At 50.8% G+C, this 14,962-nt stretch overlaps 1 pseudogene; it reads left to right on the forward strand.

Annotated features, from left to right (window-relative positions):
• The first annotated feature begins 553 nt into the window (after positions 1-553).
• On the forward strand, positions 554-1,676 carry LOC135299820 (olfactory receptor 14C36-like; annotated as a pseudogene).
• The last annotated feature ends 13,286 nt before the right edge of the window (positions 1,677-14,962 follow it).

Consider the following 14,962-nt stretch of genomic DNA (forward strand, 5'->3'; position numbering starts at 1 on the left):
CCAAGATGGGAGCTTCAATGCAGGATTCAAACCTGTCCTAGAGCATCTCTAAGATTGATGGGGAAGCACAGAAGTTTTCTGACATTGAAAATGCTGTTGGGTTGGTGAAATGAGAAATGTGAGTCCTTGGCTGCAAATGTGGAGCTGGGCTGTGGGGGATTCATCTGCTCTCAGCAATATCTGGTGACCATTAAGGAAAACTTAGGAGTGTGAACAATCCCCATTTGGAAAAAGTGAAAGCCCAGAGAAACTCCAAGCACAATGAAGTGACAGACCATCTTCCTCAGTCTCCACTCATCATCTTCCCTGAGGGAACACACTCTGTCCTACCAGAAGGCAGTAGAAATGCTGAGGGTTTTGATATCCAAGAATATCAGGAGAGACATGGGGGGAGCTTAAAAGAAAACCTCAGAACTCTCAAACAGAGAAGCCTGTCCTTGTGTGTTACAGAGGAGGGTGTATGGGAAATGGCTTTGATTTTGGTTACATACATCTCCTCTAACTGTTCACTGTCCTTTACCCATGAACAGGTTCCCATGTGCAGCCACAGCAAATGTCCAACAGCAGCTCCATCAGCCACTTCCTCCTGCTGGCATTGGCAGACATGCGGCAGCTGCAGCTCCTGCACTTCTGCCCCTTGCTGGGCATCTCCCTGGCTGCCCTCCTGGGCAACGGCCTCATCATCAGCGCCGTAGCCTGCGGCCACCTCCTGCACACACCCATGTTCTTCTTCCTGCTCAACCTCTCTATTCTTGACATGGGCTTCATAAGCACCACTGTCCCCAAAGCCATGCACAATACCCTCTGGGACACCACAACCATCTCCTATGCAGGATGTGCTGCTCAGGTTTTTCTGATTTTTTTTCCTTTGGATCAGATCTTGCCCTTCTCACCGTCATGTTGTATGACCGCTACGTGTCCATCTGCAAACCCCTGCACTATGGGACCCTCCTGGGCAGCAGAGCTTGTGCCCACATGACAGCAGCTGCCTGGGCCAGTGCCTTTCCCTATTCTCTGCTGCACACAGCCAATACATTTTCCCTGCCCCTTTGCCATGGCAATGCCCTGGGCCAATTCTTCTGTGAAGTGCCACAGATCCTCAAGCTCTCCTGCTCCAAATCCTACCTTAGGGAGCTTGGGCTTCTCATAGTTTGTGCTTTTCTCTTATTTGCTTCTTTTGTGTTCATTGTTTTCTCCTATGTGCAGATCTTCAGGGCCGTGCTGAGGATCCCCTCTGAGCAGGGCCGGCACAAAGCCTTTTCCACTTGCCTCCCTCACCTGGCTGTGGTCTCTCTGTTTCTCAGCACCGGCTTTTTTGCCTACCTGAAGCCCCTCTCCATCTCCTCCCCATCCCTGGATCTGGCCCTGTCAGTTCTGTACTCAGTGTTTCCTCCAGTCCTGAACCCCCTCATCTACAGCCTGAGGAACCAGGAGCTTAAGGATGCCCTGAGGAAAAAGGTGACTGGATGCTTTTCAGAAGCAAAAAAGTGTTTGTTTTCTGCTGCATAGTTTTCAGAATGGAACTCATGACTGGCCCAGTCTGCCTTCTCAGGTCTTTGGTGATGCCTATGGGTTCTTCTTGCCATAATGTTGTGCTCCATTAAATGTTTTTATTCATTCCTTGCTTAATTCCCTATCTGCCTCTTGAATTTGATCCAGAAGCTCTGTCAACCAGGATTTGCACCATTGCTTTCTTTGAACAAAATAAATGACCTTGCAGTGCCTTCTTTTTCTGGGATCCCAACTCTGAGACCTGCATGACGTTATGGGGGAGAAAGGGAAGAGTCCCAGGACAGCAGCACTCCCAGGGAGCAGCAGCAATTGGTCCTGTCAGAGCTGCTGAATGGACCTCCCTTTCCAGAGGCCCACACTCTCTTTCCCAGCCCTGCTGTGGGTGCAAGGCCGGAGTGCTCTGGCAGCTTGGTCACTGTCCTGCTGCATGTCCGTGCTGTGCCCTCAGGCAGGGACAGGCCATGGGCACTGCTGGGACACAGCTGGGCTCCAGCACAGCAGCTCCACCAGCAAAGGGCACCTCTTGAGCGCAGGGCAGGATGGCTTTGCTCTCTTCCAAAGTCACTCTCAGGCCACTCAAGAAGCTCCTTGTGTTCCTTGTTCTCCCAGGACTCAGTGGGATGAGATCAGGGTCCTGCTGTGTCCTTCAGGGGACTCAGGTCTGGGTCAGGTTTTGCTTGGGGGTAACCAGTGCCCATCAGATGGGGAATGGTCTGTGCTGAGCCTTCCAGGGGCTCTGCAGCTTGTGCCAGAGTTGATGGCAGGGGAATATTTGTCTGGAGGGCCTTGGGAGCTGCCAGGAGAACACAGGGGACCTGCAGGGACAGTGTGTGCCAGGGACCAGCAGGGAGTGGAGCTCACTGGGCACAGGCCTGGCAGGCTGGGGTCACCCCGAGATCCAGGACTGAATGTCTGCTGTGAGCCAGGAGAGCTCTGCAGCCCAGGGACACAGCAGGCCCAGGGAAAGGAGTCTGGGCACTGCCTGGTCTGACCCTCAGGGAACTCCCCCAGGAGGATCCAGGGCAGCCCCAAGCCCCTCTGGCAGCCCTGGCACAAGGCAGGCACCTCTGAGCCCCCTCCATGGCCCCGCAGAGCCTGTGTGGGAGGGGGTGAGTGCAGGGAGCACCATCAGCTGCCTCTGTGTGCCAGGCTGAGCAGCAGAGCCCAGCAGAGGCAGCCCAGGGCCCCGGGCAGCACAGCCCCCGTGCTCTGCAGAGCAGCAGCCCCAGCTCGGGGCTCTGGGCAGCAGGGCAGGGGCTGCAGCAATGGCTGCTGGGGCCAGCACAGACGTGTTCCCCTGGGAAAGGCTCTGGGGGCAGCTGGCATGGGCCAGGAGCAGAGCAGGAGCCTGTGAGTGTGCAGAGGAGCCCTGGCAAGAGGCTGGCCTGTCCCTGGGCCAGCAGGAGCTGCCTGAGGAGCCCCAGGGCCAACTCTGCTGTTGGACTGGGTAGCAGGGCTGGCCCTGGGGCTCCAGGAGCTGCCCGAGCTGAGCATCTGCTGAGCATTGCAGACCCAGAGTGGCTGTCCCTGACCTCCAGTGCCTGCAGTTCCTGCTGCAGGGCCAGACCTGACTCTGCTGCTCTGCTGGGCTGGGGCAGGGGCAGGGAGAGGAAAATGATGAACCCTTGTCTATATGAGTCCCCACAGTGTCACAATGGCCTCTTGGTTCCATGAAGCCCCACAGGGTCACCATGGTCCCCAGGTCAGACAAGGCCCTGCAGTGTCACAAGAGCCCCTTGGTTCTGTGGAGCCCACAGGGTCAGTTTTGCCAGTGGGCAGGGTCAGCGCCAAAGACACAGACTCCAACTGAAGGAATTGTGTAATTTATATAATGTGTATGTGCAAAAAATTACAAAAGGAGAAGCTCAACAGAGCACATCATCATTAGAAAATAATTACAAAACCAGAAGCTCAGCAATACATCCAACCATCACCACCAAGGATTGCAGTAGTGATTAAGAAACATCTAGCACCAGTTCCCCTCACGCTTTACCATCCCCCAGATCCACACAGCAGCTGGGGAAGCTGTCCCAGCCAAGGGCTGCAGAGCCACTCCTGGACACTGGGAATTCCTGCAGGTGCCTCCAGCACAGGTGAGGCTCCAATCTCGCTGTGAGAGGGCCCAGCTCTGACAGTGCTGGATGAACAAACTGACAGCACTTCCAGTGCGGGAACATCTGGTTTCATCCTCCTCTTGGGTTCCTCCCAAAGCCTGGCCAGGGCTCAAGGAGGAACCAAGGGAGGTTTGACTTTGATCCTTCAGCCCCAAACAAGGCCAGATGTCAGATTTCATGGCCTTGTCTGGCTTGCAAATACAAAAAGATCAATACATGTGTCACTAATGAGTAGCTACATCTATCACAGTGCTAATGACCATGCATATTTCATCAGTGAGCAGATACAAAGATAACCTTTGGTTGGAAGGTTCATCCAGAGGCCACCTTTGGCTCAGGGCCTGCTGTTCAGGCCTCACTCAGGGCTGTTGTCCAGGCCTTGGCACTTCAGGGACGTGGTTGAGTGCTCTGCTTGGCACTGCTGGGTGAACAGCTGGACTGGATGAGCTCAGAGGTCTTTTCCAACAGAAAGGATGCTGTGATTCCATTATTATATCTGCTAAATTCAGCTAGATCCATGTTAGCAGCACTCAGTTGCTCAGAAAGTCTCCTCTTGCTCAGCTCCTGTGGCCTGAGGCTTCGGCTCCTTCAGCTCCTGGTGCTAAGCTGCTCATGCTGAACAAGACGACTCGGAGAGAAGAACACAGTCCATCCAATTCCTTCTGGGACACAGAGAGGGGAGGGTATGGAAACAGGAGCATTGTTTGGTGTGGCCTCCTCTCTGCCCTTCATGCATTTCAGCCCTTGGAACCAGCCAAGAGCTTTCTCCAAGAGTGCAATGGAGCAGCTGCTCCGGCTCCCAGCTCTGGCTCTTCCCAGTCTCTGACCTTGCCTGGTTTTGTCCCTCTTGCTGTGCCCTCTGTTCCCCCAGGGCTCAGTGGCTGCTGCCCAGGACTGTTGGACTGGTAGAGATGCAGTGGTTGAGACCCTCCTTGCTGTGGCCTTGGAGCTGCCTGGGCACAGCAGCCTTTTCCATCTGGAAGCTCCCCATGGACAGGGAGTCCCCAGCTCTGTTCCTTGCACAACCTCCAGGAGCCCAGGGCTGTCATCTCAAGTCCCTGCTGGCACTGGGGGCTCCCAGGTGCCTCAGGCTGCTGTGACACTGCTGCACACGGGAGGAAAGAGTGGCAGGGGCTGTGCTGAAATGTCACTATAAGACACAAGACAATACGACGCAGAGATGCTGTTGCTCTCAAGGCAGGAAAAAGGGCAAGTTAATTTTTTTACTCCAACATTTATAGATTTCCAAAGATGACAGTGGATTGGAGGGTGAAAGTGCCACCTCTCCAAGGACAAACAAACAGTCCATCAAGTTTCTCCTCCTCCATAAAATAATGCAAAAAAATAAGTTGTTTACAGAAAGTGTGTGAGAAAGTTTGGTACAAGAATGCAAACATCAGAACACTTAGAAAATCTTAAAAAGTCAAGGCGACATTGAAAGTCAGCTCCATGTGCTTCTGCTGCTGCTGCTGTGGGGTCATTTGTCCAGCCGTGCCCCAGAGTCAGGGATCAGATCCAGGCCCTGCTGCTGCTCCCTCGGGATCAGTCCCAGTTTGGGTGTTGCTGTCAGGGCCAGCAGGAGCGGTGGCTGGAGCAGCAGGTGCTGACAGTGCCCCAAGCCCTGGGGCTGGAGGGGTCCCTGGGCTGGGCTGGGACGGAGCTGCCCCTTGTTCTCCCTCTGCCCCAAGCAAAGCTGGGCCGGGCACAAGTGGGGCAGCACAGCCAACAGGGAGCCTGTGAGCCTCTTCCAGCCCTGGCTGCTCAGAGTTTGGGCCTTGGAGCCTCAGGTGGCCAAAGGCAGCTGCTCCTGGTCCCTCTGTGTGCCCCTGTGTTCAGCAGTGCTGCTCCATCAGTCTGTGCCCAGCAATGGGGAAAAGCCTCAGCCCTGCAGGGCCAGGAGCTGCCGGGCTCTGCCTGAGCAGCTCAGCCAGCAGGAAGGGAGCTGCTCCACACGGGAACCAGGAGCAAAGGGCTGCAGCACCTCGTGCTGGGGCAGAGCCCAAATTCTGAGAGGGAATAACAGAGTTATTCACGTGCATTGGTGCGTCGGCACTGCAGGTGCTGTGCCTGCAAACACAGAGTTCAAGATGTGCAAAAGAATTCTGCAGCTCTTGACTGGATCAGGATGTCAGCAGTGCTGAACTCCACCTTAGTCCAAATGAAACACTTCACACCTCTGCTCATATCTGCTAGATTTTTTTCTTCAGGGTATCCAGAGAAAAGTAAACAGAGGAGGAGCCTACATTTTCATTGTTTATCAGAAATGTATCTGATTTTGCTGTACATTCCTTTTGTAGGACGAGTTCTCTGTTAAAAACACTGGAGAAAAAAGAAAAGGAAAAAAAATGAAAGATAAAACCAAGAAACAAATGTGTAGGGAAAATCTTCAGTAACTTTGGATTAAGAGGCAACTGATCTTTTTAAGAAGAGAAATCAGTTACTCTGTAAATGTTCTGATGGCATGGATTCATGTTACTGACCTCAGCATCCCTTTTTTAAAACATTCAGGGTTTTGTTTGCAATATTATGTTATTTTAAATTGTGATTGAATCAATAGGAAATTGAAAGATCTATTATGAATTTATGCATTACTGTGTCTTGAGTGTAAAAATATTGCAGTTTGAAATTTGGATTTAAAGTGTTGCAAATGAAAGTAATAAATCCCAATGGATTGTGTGACAGCAGCTTTTCCTAGAGGATATGCAGCACTCTAAGGACTTCATCAGTGGGGCTGGGGGTACTTGGACCTTTGTCCTGTGCCACTCTGAGAATGTCACAGAATGGAACTTCACCTGCCACCAGCCCAGGTCACTCTCTGCCACCAAAGCTCCTTGGACCTTGTGTCCCCCAGGCAGGCACAAACTGTTTGTGCTGCTCCCCCTTTTGCACAAACCCGCAGAGAGCTGGGATTTTTCCAAGTCTCGTGTCTGCATTGGGCCATATTCCTAAAGAAGCAGCAGCCCATCCCAATGAATATGGCAAGTTATATGGATGGTTGTGAGCTCCACTTCCTGCCTAGAAATCCTGAAACTGCTTCTGAATGCTGCTCCTTCAGCTCTTGGACATCTTCTCACACAGAGCTGGGGAAAAAATCCCCTGGTCTCTGGCTAAAGAGTGAGTTATGCCAAAGTTAGAGCTCTGTGCGAAGTCTCTATCCATCCCTATCCTATTAATATAACAATATGTGGGGGTGTGCATGGATGTGTCTTGTACACAAAGGAAGGAGTGTGCAAGCAACGTGACTGACACTTTCACTGTCCATGTTCATCCCATACCCCTGGGTACAGAGACGTTATGGAAACCCTGGCACACACAGAGCCTTCTGTCCATGGATACAGAGACATCCAAGAGCCCCTGGCACACACAGACCCTTCTGTCCCTGGATACAGAGACATCCAAGAGCCCCTGGCACACACAGACCCTTCTCTCCATGGGTACAGACACACCCAAGAGCCTCTGGCACACACAGACCCTTCTGTCCCTGGAGGATGGAGCGCGGTGGGTGGGGGTGGTTGGTGGGCAGCGAGTCCCGGACAGCAGGCCAGACCCGGCTCCAGCCCTGACAGGCCCTGCCAAGGCTCAGTGCCGGCTCCTCTGGAATGGGAAAGCCTTTCAGTCTTGTCCCTGCCCAGAGGAGCAGTGCTGGCCTGGCAGCACAGGTTGTTTTCCCCTTGTGGGAACTCAGTACATCACTCCGGATGTCCAGAGCTACCGAGACAACCCTTGGGGGGCTCGGAGGCCCTGGAATGTTGCCAAAAGTACCTGGTGGCTTGACTTTGATCCTTTTAAAGAAATGACACCTGAAGGTGAGGAGATGAGAGAATTTCAGGTCTGAATGGTGAGGGGATGTTATTCACTTGTTAGAACTTAAGTTAGAATGCACTGTACAGGGGGGTTTTATGTGTTGTACAGGGGGGTCTAGAATTCTGTGCATGGATCAGGAGTCCCAAGATGGAGGAATTTGGGCGTGCCCTGTCCTTCTTCTTTCTTCTCCTTGGCATCCATGTTCAGGATGATGTTGGCATGTGTGGATTGGTTCATAGAAAGAGTACACTTGCCAACAAGGGCAGAAAGTATTGGGAATTAAAGGTAAATATCTAATACGTAGTTTTCATTATAAAAGAGACAACCGCCTCGTGGGCGGGAGAGAGTGCCTTTGGCTGTCTTGCTGATCAGACCTCGGCTGGACAGACAGAAAATCTTTGTAGATAAGAAATAATAAACTCGACTGAAGACCTAAAAGCAAGAGTCCAGACTCCTTCTTCGAGAGCGCGGCCTACCCAGAACCACTTTTTCCCGTGCTGGGGCAGAGACAAGCAACAGCCGACCCCGGCATCTGGCGTCCTTGGGTGGGCACGAAGGGGGGCCCGAAGGTGGGCACGAAGAGCGGCAAGCGAAAAGGACAGCCGAGCGGAGAGCCGAAGAGTGAGCTGCAGAGAGAACACCCAGGTGGGCAGCACCCGAGCGGGCAGCTCCCAGCCGGGCAGTTCCCGGAGCTGGACTCATTCCCAGGAGAGCACTGATAACTCCTTGGGAAGGCAGCCAGAAGAGTCCGAAGAAGCAGCAGCCAAAGAGAGAACACCGCACTCCACTTCTCCCGAAGAAACCTCGTATCAGAACAGCCCGGATCGGAATCGGAAAGGCGCCTCCGAATCCATCTCCTGTGACCTGCTGGACGGGAACCGGGAGCCTCCAGACTGCTCTGACGACACAAATTCGGTGAGAAGGTCAAAATTAAGAAACATGGGGAACACATTTACACAGGAACAAATAGAAACATTGTCAGCCTTACAAGGCGTGACAGAAGCGTACGCAGAGGGGGTTTCTAGAAAGGAGCTCAAAGAATTATTATTATGGGTCAGATATAATTATCCATTTGCAGAAACACATGTGTTGTTTGAGGTAGGCTTTTGGCAAGAAGTTAACAGGCATTTATATTTTTTAGCTGCCAGAAGGGAAGAGACGGCTTTCAAGCTGTTATCTCCAGCGAGAATTATGTTAGAGGCTATCTCTGCAAAATGTAGGAGATCAGCCAGGGAATTAGGTTCCACAACTCCCACAAGGGCGGGGAAAAAAGTGCATGGCTCAGTGCAGAGATTGGCTCTGGTTCCAATTGGCCCGGGGGGGACAGCTCCCGAGGGAGAGGAGCAAGGGGAAAAGGCACTGCTTTCAGCCCCATCATCCCAAAGTCCCAAGAGACCTCCAAAACGCCCTGAAACCCCAGAAACTGAGGGGGGTTCAGGCTCTGATTCAGACGCGAATACAATCCCAACCCCAGAAGAGCAGAGATCTTCACCCAGCGAGATCGAGGAGTCGGGGACGATTGTTCCTGAATTTCGAGTCTCGGGGGACGAAGGGGCGGGGGAGGCGGAAGAATCGGGAAGGGGGGTCCGATGGGGATCGAAGGGGGATGGGGAAACGCTTTCTTGCGGTGGGCGTGGCTGCGCGGCGGCGACGGCGGCGGTTGTGACCGGCGGTGGGGGCGCGGAAGCGGTGGGGAACACGAGTTTTGGCATGGGTTTTGGGGGACCCACACCGGGGGTGGCGGCCTTGGCGGGCGCCGTGCCAAAGACGCACACGGGGGGCGAGACACGCGGGACATCCGGGAAGGGCTCCCAAATCACAGTGTCCACGTCAGACGCGGGCAAAAAGCTCGAAGCAGCCGCGGAATTCCGAGCAGCACCCGTAAGTAGATGTAGGGGACGCACGGCGGTGACGCAGGACCCGGAAACAGAACCGCGGCGGTCAGCTCGCATCGCGGAGCAAATACGGGCACGGGCGAAGCAGGGATCGCACACACGGGGACGGGGTGTGGACACAGCGTCAGAGAGGGAGGAGAGAGAGTCAGGGACAGACACTGGGGAGGAGACATCAGAAGGGGAGTGGGACGGAGACAGTGACGTCAGTCCAGGGGAGACAGGAAGCATTCCCGAAAGAGCACACGCGCGGAAAATGCGGACGGAGCGCGGTCGGGGGCGGGTCCGATCCTCGGTGACGTCTCGGGCGAGGAGGGGCCGATCTCAGGGCTCCGTGTCCCGGGGCTCCACCCCTTCTCCGGATCCGGTTTCCTCGATCCCAAACCCTGTGGTTCAGACCTCTCCCATCTCAGGGTGGTGCTCAGGTGTTCAACCTCCATTGCTGGCTCAGTCAAAATCCGTGCAGGCTCGGGTTCCACAAACACAACTGCTGCAGCCAATCGATACGGCTGAGGAGCCGATCGAGCTCGTGACGTCATCGCACCTGTCCAGGCAACCCAGTGGGGGGATGACCGAAATGCAGGGCAGAGCCACAACGTTATCTCGTGGCAGGACTGCAACAATGCAGCAGTTTTTTCCAACGACATATAAAGGGAAGGCAACATCAAAGAAAACAGTACCACAGTTAGAACATAAAGATACATTATACGAGGATCAAGGGCAAGAAGAAGACGTGATACGAATCGCAGCATCAGAAGGAATTCCGGCATGGATGTTTTCAGCAGCAGAAGCAAGAAAAGGATATGTGCCATCATTTGATGCGATGAAAAGGATGCAGACACAAGAATTTCAAATTCCTTATTTAAGTCCAGGAGCGAGGCCAAAGACCTCGAGTCAAAGACTGTTTGAAAAACAATCACTGTTGACATCGAAGACTCCACTGTGCATGCAATTGCCAAAAGAATTTCTACAGGAAGAAGAGGAACAACCAATGAAAATGGTGGATTGGAAACAGGTCAAAAAAGAACTGACAGAAGAAGCTTTGCTGCAAGGATCAGGAGATCTGACAATGCCAGTGACATATGATGCGCAGGGGCAGAATCCAAGGTGGGAAAGGTTGAATCACGATGTGATCAAAGACTTAGCGAGAGCTGTTCAACGCAATGGACTGGATTCACCATAGTCTAAACAGCTCCTGAGGGGGACATTTAACATGTATGACCTGACGCCATTTGATATTCGGAGCCTTGTGTCAATGATTCTCACAGACACGCAGAATCTCATCTCGGAAAGAAGATGGCAAAGATATCTCACAGAGCTGAGGAACAATTATCAAGGCGGGCCAAACGCGAACCTCACTGAAGCACAGTTGGCAGGGGATCCTCCAGATGACAATCCAGCAGAACAAGCGGTACGTCTTCCAAGGCGAGTGTTGAATGACATCAAGGAAGCGGCGCGGAAAGCGATCTTGCAGATCGCTCCAGCAGGAGTTCCAGATGTCCCATTTTCAACCATCAGGCAAGGTCCCATGGAACCATATTCATCATTCATAGATCGACTCACGCAAGCGGTGGATCGGCAGGTGACCATCGAAGCTGCGAAGCGACCACTCTTGGAAAGTCTCGCATTCGGCAATGCCAACCCGGATTGTCAACGGGTCATCACTGCAATGCCAGGATGGCCATCCTTGGCAGAGATGGTGGAAGCATGCAGCAAGGTGGGAACGCCTCAGCATGTTGCGTCAATTGTGAGAGATTAATTGAAAGGAGAATGGGAAAACCAGCTGAGAGAACACTTGGGAAAACAATCGGAAGAAAAGATGCTGGACAAAATATTTCAACAGCAGAATGAAATTCTTGCAACCATCCAAAAGAAAAACAATCCACCAGGAGGACAGTGCTACAAGTGTGGAGCATTTGGACATTTTAAGAAGAATTGCCCACAAGCACACGCACAAGCGCAGACGCAAAAACCGCAAAAACCACTTTGCGCACGATGCGGAAGAGGAAGACACTCTGTGAAAGAATGTTATTCTCAGACGGATGTGGAAGGAAATCCTTTACCACATCTGGGAAACAGGAAAAAGAGCGCGCACACAAATCGCCAGCGCGCAACGACACAAGTGATGGCGATGACACAAGAGCAGGCAGAACAGTCATCGGAGAGCATCAAGCAGACACCCTCAGCAAAGTCCTCAGCAGACTCTCCAGCGACCCAGACCTCCTTCCACCAGGAGCGCAGTGCACATTGGCAGCTTCCAAATTAGTGTGTTTCTTGGACGAAAGTCATGCGGAGATACCAACAGGTGTCCATGGATGTTCGGACAAAAAACAAGATTTTTTAATAGTAGGGCAGGACAGAAGTAGTATCCTGGGACTCATTGTTTATCCATCAGTTATATCAGCAGACAGAAACACAGAATTAACAGTTCTGGCAAAAGCCCTCCGTCCACCGTTGATCGTGGCGGAAAACACTCAAGTTGCGAGAGCTTTCGCATTGCCACCACATGCCATTGGGCAGGTTCTGTCAATCTTTGATGAGGAAGGGCATCCTCTGAGGGAGAATGTTGAAATTCATGCCACGTGGATCAAACACATAGGTCGAGATCGACCCACACTCACATGTCAGTTGACTTGTGGGGACAGAACAATAGTGGTCAGAGGAATGCTTGACACGGGAGCAGATGTCACAGTAATATCGTACATCTTTTGGCCCCGTGATTGGAATTTGATTGTGCCTCTGGAATCTCTCTCAGGCATAGGGGGAGCTTCTCTATGTCTGCAGAGTGAGAATTCTGTTGTTGTCACAGGACCGGGAAACAAAACAGCGATCATTCGTCCATTTGTTGTACAAAAGCCAATCACAGTTTGGGGAAGAGATTTGTTGGCTCAGTGGGGGACGAAGATCGAGATGGATTTTTAATTGGGGTCACTGCGGCACTCGCCACACTGAAACTGACTTGGAAAACAAATGATCCGGTTTGGGTGGATCAGTGGCCCCTTGAACGAGAAAAGTTGAGTGCGCTGAAGAACCTGGTCCAACAACAATTGGAGAAGGGACACATCAAACCAACAAATAGCCCTTGGAATTCTCCAGTGTTCGTCATCAAAAAGAAACTATCAGGTAAATGGAGGCTGTTGCATGATCTCAGAAAGATCAATGAAGTCATTGAGGACATGGGACCTCTTCAATTGGGACTTCCATCGGTTTCGATGATTCCCAGAGATTGGCAACTCGTGATCATCGATCTCAAGGATTGTTTTTTCAGCATTCCACTTCATCCAGATGATGCACCAAGACTTGCCTTTTCCGTTCCAAGTATCAACAAGGAAGCACCGTTGCAACGATACCATTGGGTGGTACTTCCACAAGGTCTGAAAAACTCGCCGACAATTTGTCAATGGTACGTGGCACGAGCTTTGTCACCGGCACGGAAGAAATTCCCGCAGGTGAAGATTATTCATTATATGGACGATTTGCTCATTGCAGCGTCAACACAACAGGAGCTGCAAAAAGCTCGTGACTGTGTGATCACAGAGGTGCAAAAGGCAGGTTTGGAAATCAGTGTTTCAAAAATTCAGGAGATTGCACCTTGGACATATTTAGGGTGGAAAATCTCAGAGAGAACAATAAAACCCCAAAAGATGGAGATCAGCACAAAAGTCAACAATCTGCATGATTTGCAACAACTTTTGGGAGAAATCAACTGGATGAGACCAATTCTAGGGATCACGAACAACGACATTCCTGCGTTGCTCAATCTTTTGAGAGGGGACACAGACATTTGATCTCCCAGGACACTCACGCGAGAGGCAAAGAAGGAATTGGAAAAAAATCACAGATGCTATTCAAAAGCGTCAAGCACATCGGTTCGTTGAATCATTGCCTTTTGAGTTGGCAGTGCTGGGAGAGAAAACACAGTTCCACGGCTTGATCTTTCAATGGGATTCATCCCAAAGAGATTCTTTGATAATTATAGAATGGATTTTTCTACCATACAGGCCTTCGAAAACAATTCTTACAGATCTAGAAATGATGGCGCAAATCATCATCAAGGGGAGAACAAGGTTGCTGACAATGGCAGGACAAGAATTTTCAATCATTCATTTACCATTGAAAAAAGATTATTTTAAATGGGCGATGCAGAAATCAAAAGACTTAATAATTGCATTGTTAGCTTTCCCAGGAACTTCTACAATTCATTTTCCGCAACACAGAGTGCTGCAGTCACAAATATGTTACAGAGCAAAGCCCAGAATAAGTGAAGAACCTCTGGACGGGATCACAGTATTCACTGATGGCTCAGGGAAGACACACAAGTCAGTGATCACATGGGTGAACTCAGAGACAGGGAAATGGGACTCAGACGTGAGGATGATTCAGGGTTCTCCACAAATTGTGGAATTGGCAGCAGTCACTCGAGCATTTCAATATTTGAACAACCTCTCAATTTGATTACGGATTCCGCATATGTCGCGGGGGTAGTCAGACGCTTGGAAGGTTCACTCTTGAAAGAGGCCAACAATGAAATATTGTATTCATATTTGGTGAGCATGAAAACTTTGTTAGAAAATAGGGAACATAAATATTTTATCACACACATCAGAGCTCACACAACACTTCCAGGATTTTTAGCAGAGGGGGATGCTCGAGCAGACAGGTTGACAATGCCCATTTCACAGACACTCCCAGACATTTTTGAGCAGGCAAAATTGAGTCATAGCTTTTTTCATCAGAATGCACATGCATTGATGGAATCCTTTCGTTTCACAAAAACGCAAGTGAGAGAGATCATCAATGCTTGTCCAGATTGTCAACTTGTACAGCCGCCAGCCTCAACAGGAGCGGTCAATCCACGAGGATTGGAAATTCTTCAGCTATGGCAAACAGATGTCACGAAATATCCCTCATTTGGGAGGCTCAAAAATGTTCACGTTTCAGTTGATACATTTTCGGGAACAGTCTTTGCTTCAGCACATGCAGGGGAAACAGCAGACCATGCTTGTCGACACTTTCTACAAGCATTTGCGTCATTGGGTGTGCCTCAGGAAATAAAAACAGATAATGGTCCAACTTATACAGGCAGGGTGCTTGACAAATTTTTGAAAAAATGGGGTGTCAGACATACCTTTGGTATTCCACACACACCCACAGGTCAAGCAATCATTGAAAGAACACACCATACCTTAAAATCCCTTCTAGATAGACAGAGGAGGGGGGAGCCAGAGGCGACGCCACACATGAAATTAAATAAAGCATTGTATGTGTTGAATTTCCTAAATAGTTCATCTTCAGAACCCAATCCTCCAATCTTGAGACATTTCTCAAACAGTTCACAGGCAAGACTAAGGGAGAATCCTTTAGTTTTGATCAGAAACCCAGAATCAGGACAGATAGAAGGTCCTTTCAAACAAATCACTTGGGGCAAGGGTTTCGCTTGTGTTTCCACAGAGCAAGGTCCAAAGTGGGTGTCGGCACGACACGTGAAGCCGTTTCGAACGCAAGAACAAAAGAACACAGATCCCAGAAACAGAGAGACAAGTACTCAGACGGAGGAGGAGACTCAAACTACAAGCAATAATCTAGAAGAAATAGAAGAATAAAAGACTTTGGGGGGTTTTCTGTAAAACTTTGGGTAGA

Source organism: Passer domesticus, chromosome 4 (assembly GCF_036417665.1).
Source record: "Passer domesticus isolate bPasDom1 chromosome 4, bPasDom1.hap1, whole genome shotgun sequence".
NCBI classification, from domain to species: domain Eukaryota; kingdom Metazoa; phylum Chordata; class Aves; order Passeriformes; family Passeridae; genus Passer; species Passer domesticus.